The following is a 25000-nucleotide window of genomic DNA, read 5'->3' as shown; positions in this document are numbered from 1 at the left end:
TGAAATTCCTCTTGAGAAAAATAAAAAAATAATTGAATAATATTTATTTGGAGGTATACCCGATGGTTAAGGGCTCGATTCTGCCTGGTTCACACCTACGGGTGCGAAGGAGCGCGGGCGTCTCGCATGTAAGGCGGACCATTTATTTCAAAGGGTTGCCCATCGTGCGAGAAACACGGAAAGGAAGTCCCTGACTCTTTTCCCCAAAAAAATGTGCCACACCAAACCGCATGTTGCTACGGCACCTTACGGTTTGGAGCATGTGTTTTTAGATGCGTGGGGGCGCCATTAACAGTTAAAAGTGCAGTTCGCTTCTCTGCATGTTGGGAAACGGCGTGACTTTGCCTGTCTTCTCGACACGCAAAGGTCTGAACCTAGCGTTGGATTTGTGTCATTAAGTGGACGTTACGCGCGTTGCGTCACCACTCTTTTTAAAGCGCACCCCACTGCACTAAGGGCTTGCTTACACTTACACTGCCCTCTGGTGAGACATCCATGGTGGATTTCTCACCAAAGGGCAACGGCAGCTGGGAGGCAATAGGTCGAGAAGCTCTTTGGAGCACGCCAAGCTTTGAACCCAATATTGTATTTGTGACTTGACATAAAGCACATCAGTGGACGTTACGCATGTTTCGTCACCACTCTTTTTAAACCAAACCCCACTGCACTAAGGGCTTGCTTGCACTTACACTGCCCTCTGGTGAGCCATCCATGGTGGATTTCTCACCAAAGGGCAGTTGAACGGCGGCTGGGAGGCAATAGGTCGAGAAGCTCTTTGGAGCACGCCAAGCTCTGAACCTAGTATTGGATTTGTGACTTGCCATAAAGCACATCAGTGGACGTTACGCACGTTGCGTCACCACTTATTTTGAATCGCACCCCAATGCACTAAGGGCTTGCTTGCACTTGCACTGCCCTCTGGTAAGCCATCCATGGTGGATTTCTCACCAAAGGGCAGTTGAACGGCGGCTGGGAGGCAATAGGTCGAGAACCATCTTTGGAGCACGCCAAGCTCTAAACCTAGTATTGAATTTGTGACTTGCCATAAAGCACATCAGTATACGTTACGCACGTTGCGTCACCACTTATTTTGAATCGCACCCCAATGCACTAAGGGCTTGCTTACACTTGCATTGCCCTCTAGTGAGTCATCCATGGTGGATTTCTCACCAAAGTGCAGTTGAACGGCGGCTCGGAGGCAATAGGTCGAGAACCTCTTTGGAGCACGCCAAGCTCTGAACCCAAAATTGGATTTGTGAGCTGCGGTTACGCAACATCAGTGCACGTTACACACGTTGCGTCACCCCTCATTTTGACGTGCACCCCAATGCACTAAGGGCTTGTTTACTGTTTGGCTTGCCCTCCAAAGAGCAGTTGAACAGTTGTTGGGAGACGATAGGTTGAGCGCATTTTCGGAGCAAGCAAAAGCCAGGAACCTAGCATTGGATTTGTGACTTGCAGTGCACGTTACACGTGTTGCGTCACCGCTCATTTTGAATTGCACCCCAACGCACTTAAAGGCTTGCTTACAGTTGCCTTCTGAAGAGCAGTTGAGAAGCCTTGGGCGTCAAACACATTTTCGGAGGCCACCATGTGGGCACAGAAAATGCTCGGCAATGGGCAGAAGGCGAAAAAGGTGGGCGGGTCCAGCTGTATACATCAAAGGAAAGCGTCTTAAAGGGGCGGTGCTTCGATAGCGTGGAAAGGAAGACAAAACCGTAACTATGTAACCCTCGGAGAGCATTATTGAGGTGTGAATACGTTCTTAACTTAAATGCGGGGGGGGGGTGGGACACGCCCGTTGACATCAGCAGTGCCTATTTCCCATTGTTAGAGAGCGGCACGTATTGTAGAAAGCGGATTAAAAATCGCATTTGCCCGCCGGGCGTCTTGGCACGCATGAAAGGGCTCAGGCAGTCGAGGTGTATTGGGGCTTAAGGTTTCGTTTTTGTAATGGGAGGCTATTAATGCTCATTAGAAATTAAATCTGTAATTTAAGGTCGTCGGCGGAATTAACTATTCATTGTGCAGCAAGTTCAGACAGATTCTAATACGTCAGCGAACTAATAAAAGTCACGTTTATCTCTTATAAAGTATGGAGAGCTTAGACTTGTATGGGCAAAAGTTAGTGGACTCCTGACCATGGGCGTCTGCAGGTAGGGGCAAGGGGGGGCAAGCGCCCCCCCCCTGGAATCAGGGATCAGCAAGGTGTCCGCCATAGGCGTGCGCATGGGTTGTACACACCTGGAATCTGCACCCTGTACATAGCACAGGCCTGGAATCTGCACCCTGTACATAGCACACACCTGGAATCTGCACCCTGTACATAGCACAGGCCTGGAATCTGCACCCTGTACATAGCACACGCCTGGAATCTGCACCCTGTACATAGCACAGGCCTGGAATCTGCACCCCGTACAGAGCACAGGCCTGGAATCTGCACCCTGTACATGGCACACGCCTGGAATCTGCACCCTGTACATGGCACACGCCTGGAATCTGCACCCTGTACATAGCACAGGCCTGGAATCTGCACCCTGTACATAGCACACGCCTGGAATTTGCACCCTGTACATAGCACAGGCCTGGAATCTGCACCCTGTACATAGCACACACCTGGAATCTGCACCCTGTACATAGCACAGGCCTGGAATCTGCACCCTGTACATAGCACAGGCCTGGAATCTGCACTCTGTACATAGCACATGCCTGGAATCTACACCCTGTACATAGCACATGCCTGGAATCTACACCCTGTACATAGCACAGGCCTGGAATCTGCACCCTGTATATACCACAGGCCTGGAATCTGCACCCTGGATATAGCACACGCCTTGAATCTGCACCCTGTCCATAGCACACACCTGGAATCTGCACCCTGTACATAGCACAGGCCTGGAATCTGCACCCTGTCCATAGCACACCCCTGGAATCTGCACCCTGTACATAGCACAGGCCTGGAATCTACACCCTGTACATAGCACACGCCTGGATATAGCACAGGCCTGGAATCTGCACCCCGTTAAATGCACACGCCTGGAATCTGCACCCTGTACATAGCACATGCCTGAAATCTGCACCCTGTACATAGCACACGCCTTGAATCTGCACCCTGTACAAAGCACACGCCTGGAATATGCACCCTGTACATAGCACATGTCTGGAATCTGCACCCTGTACATAGCACACGCCTGGAATCTGCACCCTGTACATAGCACACGCCTGGAATCTGCACCCTGTACATAGCACAGGCCTGGAATCTGGTTGGTGGTTGAACATTTTTTTTTACTTTACTGAATTTCTCTCCCTCAGCCTTTGTGAAATCTTCGTATTGTAGGAAAGATGACGGGGTGGCCGCTCAAGAGTCAGGCGTTTTTTTTTTTTTTGTTTTTTTTTCTGCGCTTATCCAATTTTAACCGAGGGCGGCCAGGGAAAACAATTTGCAAAGATCTTAATTATCGTGCGGAGATGGAAAACAGGCGGCCTGGGCTAATTCCAGACACGAACGGGCCTGCCGCTCTCTCTCCTCCGAGCTTTGGCTTCTGCTTATTGTCCTTTAGGAAAACAATAGGGGACGGTAAGAGAAAAGGCTTTCTGGAAAGACGAGTGGAATTATCGCTCATCACCTACATAACAATACCCGCGGGGCATCGCTGGCGGGAGGTGTGGCGGCTTGGCAGCTCTTCGGATTGCAGCCTTGCAGAGCCTGAAACGCTTTGCTTCAATTCCCACAATCACCCCTGCACGCCGTTTCTGTGTATCCTATTTAAGTGGACCTCTCAGTAACTATATAAATGTGCATAAATAAATCCTGACATGCTACTATATATATATAGCAACATGGGGTTGAGGTCAGGACTCTGTGCAGGCCAGTCACGTTCCTCCACTCCAAACTTTATTGACCTTGGTGCGCAGTCATGTTGGAACAGGAAGGGTCCGTCGCCAAACTGTTCCCACAAATTTGGGAGCATGAAATTGTCCAAAATGTCTTGGTATGCGGACGTTTTACGAGTTCCCTTCACAGGAACTAAGGGGCCAACCCCTGAAAAACAACCCCCCACACCATAATCCCCCCTCCACCAAATGATTTGGACCAGTGCCCAAAGTTCATGTGCGTGTAAAGGCAGGCGTCCCAATACTTATGTAATATAATGTATATAAGGGTCAACGTTAAAAAAAATTTTTATAAAATAATTTTTTTATTCCCAAGGCCTTATATACTTGATATTTGTTATTTAACTATTCATATTCTAATGGTTTATATTATAAATATATATTTTAATTATAAATATTATAAAAAAAGAAAGATCTATGTATATATTTTATTTATTTTATTAAAAGTGTGTGTGTGTGTGTGTGTGTATATATGTGTATATATATATATATGTGTATATATATATATATATATGTGTATATATATATATATATATATATATATATATATATATATATATATATATATATAAAGGGCCCGGATTCACATACATCGGCGCATATTTATGCCGGCGTAGCGCATCTAATATACGCTACGCAGACGCAGCGCACAGAGGCAAGCACCGAATTCTCAAAGCACCAAACTGCGCTGGGTTCCCTCGGCGTAAGCCGTCGTAGATGCTAATGAGGCGTGACCCCATGCAAATGATGGGCCAAGTGCCATACAAGTACTTAAAACGAACGGCGCATGCGCCGTCCCGTGGACGTATTCCTTGTGAGCATGCTCAGAATCACGTCGGAATTACTCCCTAAGATACGACGGATAACTTCCTACGACGTGCCCTATTCACGTACTACGTAAACGACGTAAAATACGACGGCTTGTGTTCCCTGGTCCATACCTTAGCATGAGTTGTGCCTCATATATGGGGAATAACTTTACGCCGGACGTACGACTTATGCGCCGGGCGTAAAGTATGTTCGTGAATCGGCATATCTCCCTCATTTGCATATGCGCATAGAAAATCCATGGGAGCGGCCAATGCGCCCAGCGTAAATATGCGCCTACGATACGACGGCGTAGGAAAGTTACCTCGGTCGGATGAAGCCTATTTTCAGGCGTATCTCAGTCTATGGGCACGGCGCATAGATACGACGGCGCATATTTACACTTACGCGGCGTATCTCTCGGCGTAAGTGCTTTGTGAATCCGGGCCATAATGTGTATATATATCCTTCTTAATTCTTATAATGGTTTATATTATAAAAAAAAAGAAAAATATGTATATATATATATATATATATATATATATATATATATATATATATATATATATATATATATATATATATATATGTTTTTTTTTTTATAATTGAACTATTTAGGGCTCATTTACAGCACAACGCAGGAGCTGCCTTTTTTTTGTAGTGTGTTGTAATGCGTTGGTGTGCGTTTTACATGCGTTGCATTCGTTTGGGGGATTTTTTGTGCTTTGTTTGTGCGCATTTGAATGCGTTGCACTACGCCATATAAAGTAATGCATGCCGTACTTTTTTTGGTGCTGGGGAAACTAAACGCAATGCGTTTCGTTTTTTTTGGGTTGCCATGCAGTCCATGCTTGTGGTCTTACGACAACGGGGAAGGCGTCTTGCAAAGGTGTCGGTGCAAATCCATCCGGTCACCAATGTGTGGTCACCGGGTGATGATGTTCTAGTGACTGCCCGTGTACACAGGTATTTTCTATGTGTGAAAAACACACACCCAACCAGGATATGGCACGGCACAATTGGCACACATCCTGCCGCTCTCCGAGATTTCACCCAACATCTACATTCTTCATCTGCTGCTTAATACGTGATTGAGCAATCTTCACGATTCCCCCCGCGGTGCCCCCGTCCGCGTCTTCTGTTCAGTGTACACAGAGCGCTGACATAACCGTTTACTGTCTGCGTCTCTGCGGGTCTTGTGCGCAGCAAGGGCTGAGCGACAAGTTGGCAAATAAGTTTTGATTACTATTGTTTCGCTCTGTGATAAATGGCTGTGATGAGCGTCCCCTCGGACCCCTTCATTTTCTTTTTTTTTTACAGCAATGAACACAATGAATGCTTGGGTTGAGCTGGACCCAGCAACCAAGGGTGGTACCTGCAGGAAGACGATCCCCCCCCCAACTGTCTTAAATCTTTGAGGCCTCAGAATGTTGTAACACTTGGGGGTCCCAGAACAATGACACACTAACATGTGGGGGTTTGAGAAAAACTACAAACTGACTCTTGGGGGTCCAAGAACAATGACACACTGACACTTGGGGTCCAAGAACAATGACACTTGGGGGTCCAAGAACAATGACACGACACTTAAGGGTTCAACAACAATGACACACTGGCACTTGGGGCCCAAGAACAATGACACCCTGACACTTGGGGGTCCAGAACAATGACACACTGACACTTGGGGGTCCAGAACAATGACACACTGACACTTGGGGATCCAAAACAAAGACACACTGACACTTGTGGTCCCATAACAATGACACACTGACACTTGTGGTCCCATAACAATGACACACTGACACTTGGGGGATCCAGAACAATGACACACTGACACTTGGGGGTCCCAGAACAATGACACACTGACCCTTGGGGGTCCAGAACAATGACACACTGACACTTGGGGGTCCAAAACAGACACACTGACACTTGGGGTGCAAGAACAATGACACAGTGACCCTCGGGGGGTGCAGAACAATGACACCCTGACACTTGGGGGATCCAGAACAATGACACACTGACACTTGGGGTCCTAAAACAATGACACACTGACACGTTGGGGGTCAAGGACAATGACACCCTGACACTTGGGGGCCCTTGAACAAGGACGCACTGACACTTGGGGGATCCAGAACAATGACACACTGACTCTTGGGGGTCCAGAACAATGACACACTGACACTTGGGGTCCTAAAACAATGACACACTGACACGTTGGGGGTCAAGGACAATGACACACTGACACTTGGGGGTCCAGAATGACACACTGACACTTGGGGGCCCTTGAACAAGGACGCACTGACACTTGAGCCCCAACACAGCCACGATTTTCAGACCCAAGCTTGACCAATTTGGGATAGAATTCCATTAATCCGCGAGTATTTTCGGGAAAGCAGACCGGTAAAAAATAAATCTGCACACAAAGCTACCTGGTTACAATCACGTTCTTCTTCCACGCTTTCCCACAACCCCAACCTACGCAATTCCACTCTCCTAAAGTCTTGTGTGTAGATTCTTGGCTTTACTACAGAGGGAAGGAAGGGGGGGCAGACAGGTCTGCTTTAAAACCATGGATAATCAAATGTCATACTAACTCAATTGCCATCTCCTTGACATAACCCATGCATCCTCCTTCAGCCCAACAGACATATCATGTGACCGTGTGAAGAGAAGACCTCTGGGCTTGTGCTGTCAAGGTTCATTCTCCGAGCAGCGAAGAAGACTAAATACATCCATGACAGCTATTGCAGAGGTTTAAAGAATGGCCGTGTATTGTGGGGTTAAAGGCATAGGCGTGCGCACAGGGTGTGCCAGGTGTGCCCAGGCACACCCTAATCACCCTGTGCAGCACAGATTCCCCCCACTGCCCTGGCCCCTTCCATATGTAATTTACCGGCCGCTTCCCTTTCTGAATGAACACTGTGATCGATTGATCGATCAGTAGTGTGTGGGGGTCCAGAACAATGACACACTGACACTTGGGGGTCCCAGAACAATGACACGCTGACACTTGGGGGTCCAAGAACAATGACACCCTGATACTTGGGGGTGCAGAACAATGACACACTGAAACTTGGGGTCCAAGAACAATGACACACTGACCCTTGAGGTCTCCCAGAACAATGACACCCTGACACTTGGGGGTCCCAGAACAATGACACCCTGACACTTGGGGGTTCAAGAACAATGACACACTGACACTTGGGGGTTCAAGAACAATGACACACTGACACTTGGGGGTTCAAGAACAATGACACACTGACACTTGGGGGTTCAAGAACAATGACACACTGACACTTGGGGGTTCAAGAACAATGACACACTGACACTTGGGGGTCCAGAACAATGACACACTGACACTTGGGGGTCCAGAACAATAACACCCTGACACTTGGGGGTCCAGAACAATGATACCCTGACATTTGGGGGTCCAGAACAATGATACCCTGACATTTGGGGGTCCAAAACAATGACACACTGACACTTGGGGGTCCAGAACAATGACACACTGACACTTGGGGGTCCAGAACAATGATACCCTGACATTTGGGGGTCCAAAACAATGACACACTGACACTTGGGGTCCAAGAACAATGACACCCTGACACTTGGGGTCCAAGAACAATGACACACTGACACTTGGGGGTCCAGAACAATGACACACTGACACTTGGGGGTCCAGAACAATGACACACTGACACTTGGGGGTCCAGAACAATGACACCCTGACACTTGGGGTCCAAGAACAATGACACCCTGACACTTGGGGTCCAAGAACAATGACACCCTGACACTTGGGGGTCCAGAACAATGACACACTGACACTTGGGGGTCCAGAACAATGACATACTGACACTTGGGGGTCCAGAACAATGACACCCTGACACTTGGGGGTCCAGAACAATGACACGCTGACACTTGGGGGTCCAGAACAATGACACCCTGACACGTGGGGGTCCCAGAACAATGACACCCTGACACTTGGGGGTCCAGAACAATGACACACTGACACTTGGGGTCCCAGAACAATGACACCCTGACACTTGGGGGTCCAGAACAATGACACACTGACACTTGGGGGTCCAGAACAATGACACACTGACACTTGGGGGTCCCAGAACAATGACACACTGACACTTGGGGGTCCAGAACAATGACACACTGACACTTGGGGGTCCCAGAATAATGACACACTGACACTTGGGGGTCCAGAACACTGACACACTGACACTTGAGCCCCAACACGGCCAAGATTTTCAGACCCAAGATTGACCACTTTGGGATAGAATTCCATTAATCCGCCAGTATCATTTTTTTATATATCTCAGAGACTTGAGAATTGAGGCCACCACAAAGGCTGGTGTCCTGCCCCCTTCATTGACTTGGTAGGAAACACAACTTTAAAGCTGATCTCTGGGGAAAACGAAAAGTCCTCCACTGTAATGAATGTTTGCTTGTTTCCACTCATTCGGGAGTTGGAACACAGACGCCTCCGCCTCCGCCGCCACTGCGCCTCTGACACTATATGCGAATGGAGCTGCGGCTACCTGCTGATGCTGAGACTTAGTTGCTTGCTACAGAGAGAAAAGAGTAGGAACACCAGTGGCCGGGCACCCTAGGCGGCTGCCTAGTTTGCCTAATGGTAGCACTGGCCCTCCTGACAGGAGTAGTGATAGCAGCAGTGACTTTGACAAACAAGTGAGTACTGGGTGTCGGATCCCCCAAGCTTGTACCTCATGAATGAGGTGGGGGCACAGTTTATCTTTGCCCTGGGCACTGGATGGCCTTGTCCCGGCACTGATTGGACTCAACCCACTGGCCAAAATGTCCTCCTCATTGTCCACATAGCCACCTACCTACAACTAGATACTGATCCAGTCAGTCCAGTATGGTCTCCAGCCCTAACCATTGTGGACTTGGCATGTTTTTTTTAGGTGCCGCAACATTGCCACTTCCATGGTCCCTATGAATTGCATTGTCACGGTTGTACAAGGCGGTTTTGGGGCATTTCAGGGACAGAAAAGACGCCTAAAATCTGCTCTGTTTGCCGCCAGTGAAGACAAACCTTCAGAGAAAAATTAGATACTAAAAAGCTCTACCTCCCGTCTAAAAAATGAGCCTCTACTTCTATCCCGGCGCATTCGCCAGTCTAGTTTGGCAACTCATTTGCCATCCCGGCTTGGCAAATTACGACGCAGGGTATGTGTTTTCAACAGACAAAAGACTCATTAAATCCAAGACTCGCTCCTCCTATAAATGGGACCCCTTTGTGATTTCAGCAGTCCACTTTTATTAAACGGCATGGCTTTTGAATTAGACTGGACCGTGCGGTTTATCGTAGGCGCGTTGGCCTTTGACGGGCAGATAATCCAGCGCTGGCATAGCTGTAGATGGAAAGATGGTTGTGTTGGAAAAGCTTCGAAGGAACTTTCCTGCCACACCCTGGAGATGGAGCCTTGTAAAGAATGTCGACTGCTATTTCCTGACCGTCATAAATGATCTGCCATCGAGACAGGCAAATGCGAGGAATTTGAATAACTAGCGTTTACGACGAGTTCTTCAGAAAGTGTTATCTGTGCTCTGGCAGATCTTTCAGGAAAAGCCACAGGGCAGGCAGGGTCAATCGTTTTTAACCACTTAAGACCCGGACCATTATGCAGGTAAAGGACCTGGCCCCTTTTTGCCATTCGGCGCTGCGTCGCTTTAACTGACAATTGCGCGGTCGTGTGCGACGTGGCTCCCAAACAAAATTGGCGTCCTTTTTTCCCCACAAATGGAGCTTTCTTTTGGCGGTATTTGATCACCTCTGCGGTTTTTATTTTTTGCGTTATAAACCAAAATAGAGCGACAATTTTAAAAAAAATTCAATATTTTTTTACTTTTTGCTATAATAAATATCCCCCAAAAAATATATTAAAAAAAAAAATTTCCTCAGTTTAGGCCGATACGTATTCTTCTACATATTTTTCGCAAAAAAAAACCGCAATAAGTGTTTATTGATTGGTTTCCGCAAAAGTTATAGCGTTTACAAAATAGGGGATAGTTTTATGGCATTTTCATTCATATTTTTTTTTTACTAGCAATGGCGGCAATCAGCGATTTTTTTTTTGGTACTGTGATAATTATGGCGGACACTTTTGACACATTTTTGGGACCATTGGCATTTTTATAGCGATCAGTGCTATAAAAATGCATTGGTCCAGATTCAAGAAGCAATTGCGCCTGTGTAACCATAGGTTACACAGCGCAATTGCTTACTTGCTCCGGCGTTACGAATGCTCCTGATTCAGGAACATCGTAACGCCGACTGCAGCCTAAAATCTGCGTGGCATAAGGCTCTTATGCCACACACATTTTAGGCTGCATTCTTGCGTTGACCGCTAGGGGGCGCTCCCATTGTGATCAGCGTATAGTATGCAAATTGCATACTAACACCGATTCCTGCGTACGCAAGTTACGTCGTTTCCGTACGGCGTGCTTAGCGTAAGGCTGCTCCTGCTAATAGCAGGCGCAGCCAATGCTAAGGATACCCGTCGTTCCCGCGTCGCGAAATTTGAAATCTACGTCGTTTGCGTAAGTGATTGGTGAATGGCGCTGGACGCCATTCACGTTCACTTTGAAGCAAATGACGTCCTTGCAACGTCATTTACCGCAATGCACGTCGGGAAAGTTTCCCGACGGAGCATGCGCTCTACGCTCGGCACGGCAGCGCGCCTAATTTAAATGATTCCCGCCCCCGGCGGGATCATTTACATTGCGCGCGCTTACGCAAGGCAATTTTGCCGGCGCGCCCTCGCAATTTACGGAGCTACTGCTCCGTGAATCGAGGGCAGCGCAAAGTATTTGCGGGGGCGCAGGGCAAAATCGTTGCCCTGCACCTCCGCAAATAGAGCGCAAATGTACCTGAATCTGGGCCCTTGATTACTATAAAAATGCCACTGGCAGGGAAGGGGTTAACACTAGGGGGGCGGGGAAGGGGTTAAGTATGTTCCCTGGGTGTGTTCTAAATGTAGGGGGGGTGGCCTCACTAGGGGAAATGACAGATCGCTGTTCATACATTGTATGAACAGACGGTCAGGCATTTCTCCCCTGACAGGACCAGGAGCTGTGGGTTTACACACACAGCTCCCCATCCTCGCTCTGTAACGAGCAATCGCGGTGAGGCCCGGCGGCGATCGCAACCGCCGGGCACGGGAGTCAGGGACAAGCGGGGGGGGGGGGGGGGGCGCGCCACTATTGGCTACTGGGCGAGGTGACGTATAGCTACGTGCTCTCGCCCAGCAGAGCCGACCTGCCGGTGTAAAACTGCGGCGGCTGGTCGGCAAGCAGTTAATGCAGCGTAGAGACGATCAGAAATTCCGACAAGAAAACCGTGTTTTTTTTTTTTCTGACGGAATGTTGGCTCAAACTTGTCTTGCATACACACGGTCACAGAAATCCTGTCGGAAATTCCGACTGTCAAGAACGCGGTGACGTACAAGATGTACGATGAGCCGAAATCAATGAAGTTCAATAGGCAGTTTTAGGTAGATTCAGGTAGGGGCGCGCAAATCTAAGGCGGCGTAGCCTAGCGTGTTTACACTACGCCGCCTTAAGTAAGAGAGGCAAGTACTGTATTCTCAAAGTACTTGCCTTCTTACTTAGGGCGGCGTAGCGTAAATGCGGTGGGCGTAAGGGCGCATAATTCAAATGTGTTGGAGGGGGGGGGCGTGTTTTATGGTAATGAGGCTTGACCTCATGTTTTTGACGTTTTTATTTACTGCGCATGCGCCGGGCGCCTTCATTTCCCAGTGTGCATTGCGGCTAAGTACGCCGTACAGGCCTATTGATTTCGACGTGGACGTAAACAACGTAAATCCCGATTCGCAGACGACTTACGCAAACGACGTTAAAAATTTGAATCTCGCGGCGGGAACGGCGGCCATACTTTAACGTTGTTATTCCACCTAATAGATGGAATAACTTTAGGCCTGCTAATGCCTTACGGGAACTGCGTAAATCGACTGCGGCGGCCGGGCGTACGTTCGTGAATCGGCGTATCAACTCATTTACATATTCTACGCCGACCGCAATGGAAGCGCCACCTAGCGGCCATCCGAAAAATTGCAACCTAAGATAGGACGGCGCAAGCCGTCCTATCTTAGATATGTTTAAGCGTATCTCTGTTTGAGCATACGCTTAAACATAAGTCGGCGTAGATTCTGAGTTAGGTCGGCTTATCGGTAGCCAACTCCAACCAGGGAGCAGAGTAGGCCCCAAGGTTTGGCTTTGTTATTGGACAATAAGACCTGTAGAATAGCCGCCGGGTCGCTTAATATTTGTCCGGCGTTGTGTAACCGCAGCCTGGAAGAAAGGAAATTTGACAGGCAGAGACGAGTTCCTGCGGAGATTGTGCAATACATCCCAGCATGCTTGTCTGAACGCCCTGATTACCTCATTATCTGCAACACCAATCACACATGTCAGCCAGACCTTAAAGGAACACTACGCTCTCCAGAATTCTTTCCTGCCTTTGTTGCGTCCAGCGCATAAGAATGTGTCCTCTGTGTAGGTTTGGGGGTTTTAGGTGTACAGGGATTAGAGAAAAACCTTGGAATGGAGCCATTTTTCTCCTCTGTTGACAACCCTTATCGTCTGACCACACCCACATCTATCTCTATTACACTCCATTGTATTCTTTATCACGCTGCCACGCCCACGAGCTTACCTTCCCAATTGGCCTTGCCATGCACTGCAAGAATTTTAACTAGTAATGATCAAGGGGATGGTTCTTGAAGGTTCATAGTCCATCAGATTTTTAAGCATTCACAGAAGTTTTAAAGGGGTTGTAAAGGTTTGTTTTTTATTTTCTAAATAGGTTCCTTTAAGCTAGTGCATTGTTGGTTCACTTATCTTTTCCTTCTAAATGTTTTTTTTCTTTGTCTGAATTTCTCACTTCCTGTTCCTCCTCAGTTAGCTTGCCCCCATCATCCGAGCGGTTCTGGTTGAGGGGGTTAGTCAGCGTGCTCGCCCCTCCCTTGGGACTACATCCCTGCGGCGAGACGCTGTGTTCTGGGCTGGGGGTTAGTCAGCGTGCTCGTCCCTCCCTTGGGACTACATCCCTGTGGGGAGACGCTGTGTTCTGGGCTGGGGGTTAGTCAGCGTGCTCGCCCCTCCCTTGGGACTACATCCCTGCGGGGAGACCCTGTGTTCTGGGCTGGGGGTTAGTCAGTGTGCTCGCTCCTCCCTTGGGACTACATCCCTGCGGGGAGACGCTGTGTTCTGGGCTGGGGGTTAGTCAGCGTGCTCGCCCCTCCCTTGGGACTACATCCCTGCGGGGAGATGCTGTGTTCTGGGCTGGGGGTTAGTCAGCGTGCTCGCCCCTCCCTTGGGACTACATCCCTGCGGGGAGACGCTGTGTTCTGGGCTGGGGGTTAGTCAGCGTGCTCGCCCCTCCTTTGGGACTACATCCCTGCGGGGAGACGCTGTGTTCTGGGCTGGGGGTTAGTCAGCGTGCTCGCCCCTCCTTTGGGACTACATCCCTGCGGGTAGACCCTGTGTTCAGGGCTGGGGGTTAGTCAGCGTGCTCGCCTCTACCTTGGGACTACATCCCTGCGGGGAGACGCTGTGTCCTGGAATGGGGGTTAGTCAGCATGCTCGCCCCTCCCTTGGGACTACATCCCTGCGGGGAGACGCTGTGTTCTGGGATGGGGGTTAGTCAGCATGCTCGCCCCTCCCTTGGGACTACATCCCTGCGGGGAGACGCTGTGTTCTGGGCTGGGGGTTAGTCAGCGTGCTCTCCCCTCCCTTGGGACTACATCCCTGCGGGGAGACGCTGTGTTCTGGGCTGGGGGTTAGTCAGCGTGCTCGCCCCTCCCTTGGGACTACATCCCTGCGGGGAGACGCTGTGTTCTGGGCTGGGGGTTAGCCAGCGTGCTCGCCCCTCCCTTGGGACTACATCCCTGCGGGGAGACGCTGTGTTCTGGGCCGGGGGTTAGTCAGCGAGCTCGCCCCTCCTTTGGGACTACATCCCTGCGGGGAGACGCTGTGTTCTGGGCTGGGGGTTAGTCAGCGTGCTCGCCTCTAACTTGGGACTACATCCCTGCGGCGAGAAGCTGTGTTCTGGGCTGGGGGTTAGTCAGCGTGCTCGCCTCTACCTTGGGACTACATGCCTGCGGGGAGACGCTGTGTTTTGGGCTGGGGGGTTAGTCAGCGTGCTCGCCCCTCCCTTGGAACTACATCCCTGCAGGGAGACACTGTATTCTGGGCTGGGGGTTAGTCAGCGTGCTCGCCCTTCCCTTGGGACTACATCCCTGCGGGCAGACGCTGTGTTCTTGGCTGGGGGTTAGTCAGCGTGCTCGCCCCTCCCTTGGGACTACATCCCTGCGGGGAGACGCTGTGTTCTGGGCTGGGGGTTAGTCAGCGTGCTCGCCCCTCCCTTGGGACTCCATCCCTGCGGGGAGACGCTGTGTTCTGGGCTGGGGGTTAGTCAGCGTGCTCGCCCCTCCCTTGGGACTACATCCCTGCGGGGAGACGCTGTGTTCTGGGCTGGGGGTTAGTCAGCGTGCTCGCCCCTCCCTTGGGACTACATCCCTGCGGGGAGACCCTGTGTTCTGGGCTGGGGGTTAGTCAGCGTGCTCGCCCCTCCCTTGGGACTACATCCCTGCGGGGAGACCCTGTGTTCTGGGCTGGGGGTTAGTCAGTGTGCTCGCTCCTCCCTTGGGACTACATCCCTGCGGGGAGACGCTGTGTTCTGGGCTGGGGGTTAGTCAGCGTGCTCGCCCCTCCCTTGGGACTACATCCCTGCGGGGAGATGCTGTGTTCTGGGCTGGGGGTTAGTCAGCGTGCTCGCCCCTCCCTTGGGACTACATCCCTGCGGGGAGACGCTGTGTTCTGGGCTGGGGGTTAGTCAGCGTGCTCGCCCCTCCTTTGGGACTACATCCCTGCGGGGAGACGCTGTGTTCTGGGCTGGGGGTTAGTCAGCGTGCTCGCCCCTCCTTTGGGACTACATCCCTGCGGGTAGACCCTGTGTTCAGGGCTGGGGGTTAGTCAGCGTGCTCGCCTCTACCTTGGGACTACATCCCTGCGGGGAGACGCTGTGTCCTGGAATGGGGGTTAGTCAGCATGCTCGCCCCTCCCTTGGGACTACATCCCTGCGGGGAGACGCTGTGTTCTGGGATGGGGGTTAGTCAGCATGCTCGCCCCTCCCTTGGGACTACATCCCTGCGGGGAGACGCTGTGTTCTGGGCTGGGGGTTAGTCAGCATGCTCTCCCCTCCCTTGGGACTACATCCCTGCGGGGAGACGCTGTGTTCTGGGCTGGGGGTTAGTCAGCGTGCTCGCCCCTCCCTTGGGACTACATCCCTGCGGGGAGACGCTGTGTTCTGGGCTGGGGGTTAGCCAGCGTGCTCGCCCCTCCCTTGGGACTACATCCCTGCGGGGAGACGCTGTGTTCTGGGCCGGGGGTTAGTCAGCGAGCTCGCCCCTCCTTTGGGACTACATCCCTGCGGGGAGACGCTGTGTTCTGGGCTGGGGGTTAGTCAGCGTGCTCGCCTCTAACTTGGGACTACATCCCTGCGGCGAGAAGCTGTGTTCTGGGCTGGGGGTTAGTCAGCGTGCTCGCCTCTACCTTGGGACTACATGCCTGCGGGGAGACGCTGTGTTTTGGGCTGGGGGGTTAGTCAGCGTGCTCGCCCCTCCCTTGGAACTACATCCCTGCAGGGAGACACTGTATTCTGGGCTGGGGGTTAGTCAGCGTGCTCGCCCTTCCCTTGGGACTACATCCCTGCGGGCAGACGCTGTGTTCTTGGCTGGGGGTTAGTCAGCGTGCTCGCCCCTCCCTTGGGACTACATCCCTGCGGGGAGACGCTGTGTTCTGGGCTGGGGGTTAGTCAGCGTGCTCGCCCCTCCCTTGGGACTCCATCCCTGCGGGGAGACGCTGTGTTCTGGGCTGGGGGTTAGTCAGCGTGCTCGCCCCTCCCTTGGGACTACATCCCTGCGGGGAGACGCTGTGTTCTGGGCTGGGGGTTAGCCAGCGTGCTCGCCCCTCCCTTGGGACTCCATCCCTGCGGGGAGACGCTGTGTTCTGGGCTGGGGGTTAGTCAGCGTGCTCGCCCCTCCCTTGGGACTACATCCCTGCGGGGAGACGCTGTGTTCTGGGCTGGGGGTTAGCCAGCGTGCTCGCCCCTCCCTTGGGACTACATCCCTGCGGGGAGACGCTGTGTTCTGGGCTGGGGGTTAGCCAGCGTGCTCGCCCCTCCCTTGGGACTACATCCCTGCGGGGAGACGCTGTGTTCTGGGCCGGGGGTTAGTCAGCGAGCTCGCCCCTCCTTTGGGACTACATCCCTGCGGGCAGACGCTGTGTTCTTGGCTGGGGGTTAGTCAGCGTGCTCGCCCCTCCCTTGGGACTACATCCCTGCGGGGAGACACTGTGTTCTGGGCTGGGGGTTAGTCAGTGTGCTCGTCTCTCCCTTGGGACTACATCCCTGCGGGGAGACGCTGTGTTCTGGGCTGGGGGTTAGCCAGCGTGCTCGCCCCTCCCTTGGGACTCCATCCCTGCGGGGAGACGCTGTGTTCTGGGCTGGGGGTTAGTCAGCATGCTCGCCCTTCCTTCTCAAGTAATCCCCTAGAAACATCAGGAGCAACCCGAGAGTTCTAGGTGAAGAATGGCCCATGTAATGGTGGTCAGTAGGAAGAATGGCCTCCTTACAGAGGTGGCTACAATGCCACCCTTACGGATAGCTAAAAAAAGGTCATTGATATCATGCTGCTTGCCAAGTGGAACTGGACCCAGAACAATGCAGGTGCCATCAGATGGGAGGTCAATAAACCATGGATCTAGGAGCCCCTAGCAATCTCTGGAGGAACCCTTGGGTTCTATGTGAAGAATACCCCTTGCACTGGTCAGTAGGAAGAATGGTCCCCTTCCCGGGGTGGCCACAATTGCCACCCTTATAAGACAGTTTAAAAAGACCATGGGGGCTGCCAAGGGGAATCGGACCCAGAACTTTGCAAGTACCATCAGATGGAAGGTCAATCAGCCATGACTTAAGGAACCCTTGGCAATCTCTGGAACCTCGGATTGGGAGTAACGCGGTTTACGAGCGTTTCACAATACGAGCACTGTATTTTGAAAAATCCTAACTCGGTTTGTTGTCTCGCAAAACGAGCAGGATTCAGGCCAAAGTGGTGTGCAGTACCGCATTTGGCCTGAGGTGGGGGGGCACCGGAGCCGAACGGCGCCGATGTTTGGAAATGCTCGGAAAGACTTGAAAATACTATGTTTCCAAGGTTTGCCGAGGTCAACCAAGCTGTCCTCGTGCCTTTTGGCTGTTTCCGAGGCTCTCCGGCGCCCCCCTGCCTCTGGCCGCATGCGGTATTGCATGCCATTGAAGCCAATGCGGAACAAATTTATTTTCGTTTCCATTGACTTCAATGGGGAAACTCTTTGATATGCGAGTACTTTGGATTACGAGCATTCTCCTGGAACGGATTATGCTCGTAATCCGAGGTTCCACTGTATTATTTATATTATTATACAGGATTTATATAGTGCCAACAGTTTACGCATCGCTTTACAATATAGATAACCCTAATTGAGAATAGCTGCTCTATAGAACTTGTTTTTCTTAGGATTTCGTGTAGAATGTTGGAAAGAAAATCTACTGGCCGACTTAAGTTACTGACCTTGATCAAATGCTCCAATTAAAAATACATTGAATGATGTATGAATGAATGAATGAATGCATATATACAGACCTACATTCATTTGTGTCTTTATATCTGCCAGGATTTCATTTTTAAATTATTAATCACACAGCCTAAAGGGGGGGGGGGGATCATGTCCTGCCTTGGGAGGGAGTAAGACTAACCGCGGTCCAGTCACATACCAAAAATGCTTTCCTCAACCCAAAAATATGTCGGAGGACCTATGGCTAGCTCAGCGCCTGAGAATTTTCTTACTGAAACATTCACATAAAAGAAAAAAAATTCAGGCACGTCAGTTCCTAAAGCACAGAAGCCGGACAGGGAAACCACAACAACAACTAGACTCCAGATAGAGGCCGTCTCTCAAGCAGCCAGGGGGCCAGATAACGGGTTGAATTACATATGCCTCCAGAGATAGACGTCGTTTTTTGAGTAATATCCGGTTTTATATGTAAAACAAGAAAATAACGTTTCATTCCTTTACTTGTACACAGTAGAATGTTGCCCTACCCCCAACGGCTTGAAGTGTACCTGACTTTTGAAGGCTATAGATGGGGTGACCATTGACCAGCATCGAAAAACAATCTATCCTATCTTTACCTGTTGGCTTGACACGTACCTGTTGGTCAGTCAAGAAGCTGCCAATTGGTGGTCTTGGGAAGCTATAGATTGGTGTGACCATTGACCTAACTGAAGCAATAGGTCCTTTCCATATCCACTGGCTTAAAGTGTTCCTGTCTTATGTACAGTCAAGAAGCTGAGTTTTAATGGCCTTGGGAATCTATTGATGGGCATGGCCATTGACTACCATTAAAGCAGTCTGTCCTTTCCATACCGGCTGACGTGACATGTATCTGTCTTGCATACAGTCAAGAAGCTGACATTTAGTGGTTTTGGGAATCTAAAGATGGCCATGACCATTGACTACTTTTGTCTGTCCTGTGGTGGAAGCCTCTATTGAGTGGTCTTGGGAAGCTATAGATGGGCGTAGGTCTTGGGAAGCTATAGATGGGCGTAGGTCTTGGGAAGCTATAGATGGGCGTAGGTCTTGGGAAGCTATAGATGGGCGTAGGTCTTGGGAAGCTATAGATGGGTGTAATCATTGACCACAATTGAAACAATCTGTCCTATCCACACCCTCTGGGTCTAAAGCATATCAAGACACTGCCAATTGGTGGTCTTGGGAAGCTATAGATTAGTGTGACCATTGACCTAACTGAAGCAATAGGTCCTTTCCAAATCCACTAGCTTAAAGTGTTCCTGTCTTATGTACAGTCAATAAGCTGACTTTTAATGGCCTTGGGAATGGCCATTGACTACCATTAAAGCAGTCTGTCCTTTCCATACCGGCTGACGCGACATGTACCTGCCTTGCATACAGTCAAGAAGCTGACATTTAGTGCTTTTAGGAATCTATAGATGGCCATGACCATTGACTTATTTTATCTGTCCTGTGGTGGAAGCCTCTATTGAGTGGTCTTGGGAAGCTATAGATGGGCGTAGGTCTTGGGAAGCTATAGATGGGCGTAATCATTGACCACAATTGAAACAATCTGTCCTATCCACACCCTCTGGGTCTAAAGCATATCAAGAAGCTGCCAATTAGTGGTTTTCGGTAGCTACAGATGGGCGTGACTATTGACCACCATAGAAACTATCTGTCCTATCAGTACCCATTGTCTTAAAGCATACCTGTCTGTCCTGCAGTCAAAAAGCTTCCATTTAGTGGTCTTGGGAAGCTATAGATGAGCTCGACCTGTGGACTCGAGTTACGTAGGCGCTCCCTAAGCTCTCAAAGCTCCAGGCCTTCCTGGCTGGGGTGGGCATGCACCGACCAGGATGTTGGTCAGGGTTGAGAGAAAAGCCTGTGGTGAAGGTGCCCCTGTAGTCGCAGTCCAGGGGTGCCATATACTCGCACAAGTGTTGAGGGGCACTTCGAGTTTTGGCACCTAGGTCACTTCACATACACATTTTTTCGCACCTGCCTCTAGGGCCGAGCCTTTTTTTGCCAGAGGAATTTTTAATTCCAGGCCGAAGGACCAGCCATTGTATTGCACAATGGCCACTTTCACTTCTCCCACCTTCCTTCTCCCCACTTTCTATTTATTTTACCTGTATTATCGCTTTTATGTATTTTTTTGTTGAATGTGTTGCACGTTTTGTCCAGTGTGACCAGTAGGGTGTGGGTCCTCGGGCCTACCCTGAACGTCTTGGGAGGGGGATGACATGGCCTTCTGGCTTAGTTCGCCCGCTCTCATGTGGTCACCCTTCGGGGGAGCCCCACCCAAGTTCTTGGGTGGGCCTGTTTCGGCAGACCCTCCAGAGAAAGGGGGTCCATCTGGTCTTAGCCAGATGGACCTAGTGGGTACCTCAGTCCCTGTCAGGAGCCTAACCGCTGGGGGATCAGGGTAAGGTCCCTCCTAGTGGAGGACAGTTGCACCTTTTGTGTCACGCTTTATGTATGTGCACTTTTTTTGGCACCGGGTGTAGTTTATGGGTGTGTTTCACACGCCACTGGCTTTTCAGATGTACCCGTCTGTTGTACAGTCAAGCAGCTGCCATTTGGTAGTCTTAGAAAGCTGTAGATGGACACACTCATTGACCATTGTCGAAAAAATCAGTCCTTGTTCCCCATTCGTTCTAAGATTGCATTCAGCTTCGGCACAGTAAAGTATCAACTACTGAATCTTGACTATTTACTTTTATACTATACTATATACGACTTACTTTGCTTAGGCCAAATGCAACATCAGAACAAGTCAGGAACAGCTAATGATGTTGCAAGACAATTTTCATATTCAACCGCCCCTAGTGGCATATTGCTTTGTGAACATCACATATGGGCGTGTTAAAAAAAAAAGTCAGTAAATTCGGAAGCCAGACACAATCAGAGTATCCTTTCAATTTTTTTTCATAGTTGCCAACTATTCCTAATTTCCGGGGATTGTTCCAGGATTGTTCCACTCTGTCCCTGGAGACCTCCCTAGTTTTCCATTATGACCAGTGGTATAATAAAGCCCCCCTTTTCCTGTGAGTTACAATCTGTTCACAGCAGAATTTCTCAAAGGGCAACATAGACAGTGGCCTAGGGCATCATAGCCTTCAGAGGCAACACCCATTTATTGATGCATCCTTGGGTGTAACAAAAGGTTTCTGCCTTCTGCCCCGCCCATCATCATCTGGCCACATCTTCAATAATGCAACCCCCAGTAGACCTACCCTTCACAAACAATTGCAGGCAAAGCCGAAAAACCAGGTTTATGCATGAATAATTTATGTTTGGATGGCCACCCCCACCCCCTGCAACTGACCTTTACGAAAACAAGCAGGAGAACGATCAATTGTGTGGGTGGGGGAAGGGTTGACACAGTTGACCTAGTGCAGCAAAAAGTATAGATAGGCAATGATTTATTTTTTTGGCTTTTTTGTAGTATCCTTGGGGCTTTTAAAGTAATAATTATCCAAGATGAGTGTTCTCAATACACAACCGTACTCTATAATCCAGTGGAAGAGATGGTTGAGCAACAAACTATCATTTGTACTTATTTTAAAAGGATGTTCACTATGTGATATTGATAAGAAGGCTTACATCTTTCATGGTCTTGAGGAACTACGAGTTCCACCATGGCAATGCCTTTGGAAATTGGGTATCATTAGATAATGTGAACCTTTAAACATTGGAAGGTCCACCAGAGAACTATGTGATAATCTGCATTGGAAGGCCCACCGGAGGATTATGTGATAATCGGTATTGAAAGGTTCACCTTATCTAATGATACCCAATTTCCAAAGGCCATGATGGAACTCGTAGTTCCTCAAAACCATGAAAGCTGTAAGCCTTCTTGTCCATGGTGGATATGATGGTTCCACCATGGTAAGCCATAATGGAGGAACCTACAGGGCAGTGCTGATACTTGTAGTCCCAGAGGAACTTCCATGCCCCCCTGCTGGGTAAAGCAGCGAAGGCATTCTGATACTTGTAGTATATCGGAAGCTCAGCAACCACAAGTGGTCAGCTCTGGAGCTTTTAGGAGCCTACAAAACAATGCCGATACTTGGCATTGGAAGGTCCACCAGAGAACTATGTGATAATCTGCATTGGAAGGCCCACCGGAGGATTATGTGATAATCGGTATTGAAAGGCTCACCTTATCTAATGATACCCAATTTCCAAAGGCCATGATGGAACTCGTAGTTCCTCAAAACCATGAAAGCCGTAAGCCTTCTTGTCCATGGTGGATATGATGGTTCCACCATGGTAAGCCATAATGGATTGTATCGTTCTCGAACAGATAGCTGCACACTGAGATAGGTGGATGAGATGCCAGGCAAGTTATGGTAAAACTTATGGTTCCACATGAGCCAGCAAAACAAGGTTCCTCAAGAATGCTGAGCTTCGTGATTGCTGGCCAAGATAGTTAAGGCTTAGATAATGCATGCCAATGGTTGCTCAATGATTAACAACCAGAGAACTAGAAATGATCCTATCTACACGTGTTGAGGACATGCTGTTTCTTTTAGCTCTATAAGCACTAGATGACTACAACGCTAACTTCTGATACGTGTAGTTCCAGAAGAAGTAGACAACCATAAAGACCATGGACGCTTTAGGCCTTCTTGTCCATGGTGGATCTGATGACTCCACCATACTGGAACATATTGTTCTCTAACAGATAGGTGAAACACCAGACGCCAGGCAAGTTATGGTAAAACTTGTGGTTCCACGCGAGCCAGAAAACCAAGGTTCCTCAAGAATGCTGGGATTTGTGGTCCCACAAGATCTTGGTGATTGCCGGACAAGATAGTCAAGGCTTAGATAATGCAAGCTAATGATTGTGATTGAATAACATACACGGAACTAGAAATAATCCCGGCTACACGTGCTGAGAACATACTGTTTCTTTTAGTTCTATAAGCACTAGATGACTACAAAGGCATACGACTCTAGAAATGCTGATACTTGTAGTTCAATAAAAAGTAGATAACCATGAATTAACAAAGCTCTAGAGCATCTTGATATCCTCAGATGGTCACAGCTGGCCTTCTGAAAGTCCATAAAGCAGCTAGCTCCCAGTAGGCCATGCTGGTACTTTGTAGTCGTACGGCAAATGGATGACTCAGCCAGTGATCCAGAAGCTTGAGAAATTTGGTGTCACGCCTAGTTCACCAGAGCCAGACAGCCACCAACTGAGATTGTTGCGGTAGTCATACAATAATTGGAAGACCACCAGATGACTGGCGATCCAAAACCCTGACGTTACTCATCTTTAAACCAGAGCCAGACAGCCACCAATTATGAAGGATTTCACTAAAGTAGATGGATAAGCCGTGCTGGGACCTCTAGTCCCACTACTAGTAGGTCAGTATTCCGGTAGCGTCAGAAGCCAAGTAGAGTAACCCGTACTTCTACAAAACCCATAAAACCACCAGGAACCTCAGCAGGGGTGAAAAGCCATGCTGATTCTTGTAGTTCTTTAGCAGATCAGTGGCCACAAGTGGTCACCGTAGGAGCTTTAGGAGCCTACAAGACAATGCTGACGCTTACGCCAAGTTTCCAGTTGGGTAGACCAGAAAAAGCAATCTGATGCATGTAGTTCACCAGAAGCTCAGCAACCACAAGTGGTCACCTCTAAGGCTTCAAAAGCCTACAAGATAATGCTGATACCTGTAGTTCAGAAGAACTTCCAAGCCCTTAGTTCGATCAGTGACCACAAGTGGTCACCGTAGGAGCTTCAGGAGCCTACAAGACAATGCTGATGCTTATTTCAGTAGGACATCCAAGCTCCCAGTTGGGTAGACCAGCAAGGGCATTCTGATGCTTGTAGTTCACCAGAAGCTCAGCAACCACAAGTGGTTGGCTCTGGAGCTTCAGGAGCCTTCAAGACAATGCTGATACTTGCAGTTTAGAAGAACCCCAGATGGGTAAACCAGCAAGGGCATTCTAATGCTTGTAGTTCAGTAGCAGCTCGGCAACCACGGGTGGGTCAGCTCTGGAGCTTCAGGAACCTACAGAGCAGTGCTGATACTTGTAGTCCCAGAGGAACTTCCATGCCCCCAGTTGGGTAGACCAGCAAAAGCAATCTCATGCTTGTAGTTCATCAGAAGCTCAGCAACCACAAGTGGTCACCCCTGAGGCTTCAAGAGCCTATAAGATAATGCTGATACCTGTAGTTCAGAAGAACTTCCAAACCCCTACTGTAGTTGGGTTTACCAGCAAGGGCATTCTGATGCTTGTAGTTCACCAGAAGCTCAGAAACCACAAGTGGTTGGCTCTGGAGCTTCAGGAGCCTTCAAGATTAGCTGATACTTGCAGTTTAGAAGAAATTCCGAGCCACCAGATGGGTAAACAAGCAAGGGAATTCTAATGCTTGTAGTTCAGTAGCAGCTCGGCAACCACGGGTGGTCAGCTCTGGAGCTTCAGGAACCTACAGGGCAGTGCTGATACTTGTAGTCCCAGAGGAACTTCCATGCCCCCCTCCCCCTGCTGGGTAAAGCAGCAAAGGCATTCTGATACTTGTAGTATATCAGAAGCTCAGCAACCACAAGTGGTCAGCTCTGGAGCTTCAGGAGCCTACAAAACAATGCTGATACTTGTAGTTTAGAAGAACTTGCTA

The 25000-nt window shown here is 49.6% G+C and overlaps 1 protein-coding gene across 1 annotated transcript in view; it reads right to left on the bottom strand.

Moving 5' to 3' along the window:
- The window catches only part of TAGLN2 (transgelin 2), a 75050-nt gene that overhangs the window by 49574 nt on the left and 476 nt on the right, over window positions 1-25000 (bottom strand). The window lies entirely within an intron of this gene.

The sequence above is a fragment of the Rana temporaria genome, chromosome 13 (genome assembly GCF_905171775.1).
Source record: "Rana temporaria chromosome 13, aRanTem1.1, whole genome shotgun sequence".
In the NCBI taxonomy this organism is placed as follows: Eukaryota; Metazoa; Chordata; class Amphibia; order Anura; family Ranidae; genus Rana; species Rana temporaria.
Note: the sequence above shows the minus strand (reverse complement) of the source record. Positions and strands in the feature narration are given on the sequence as shown.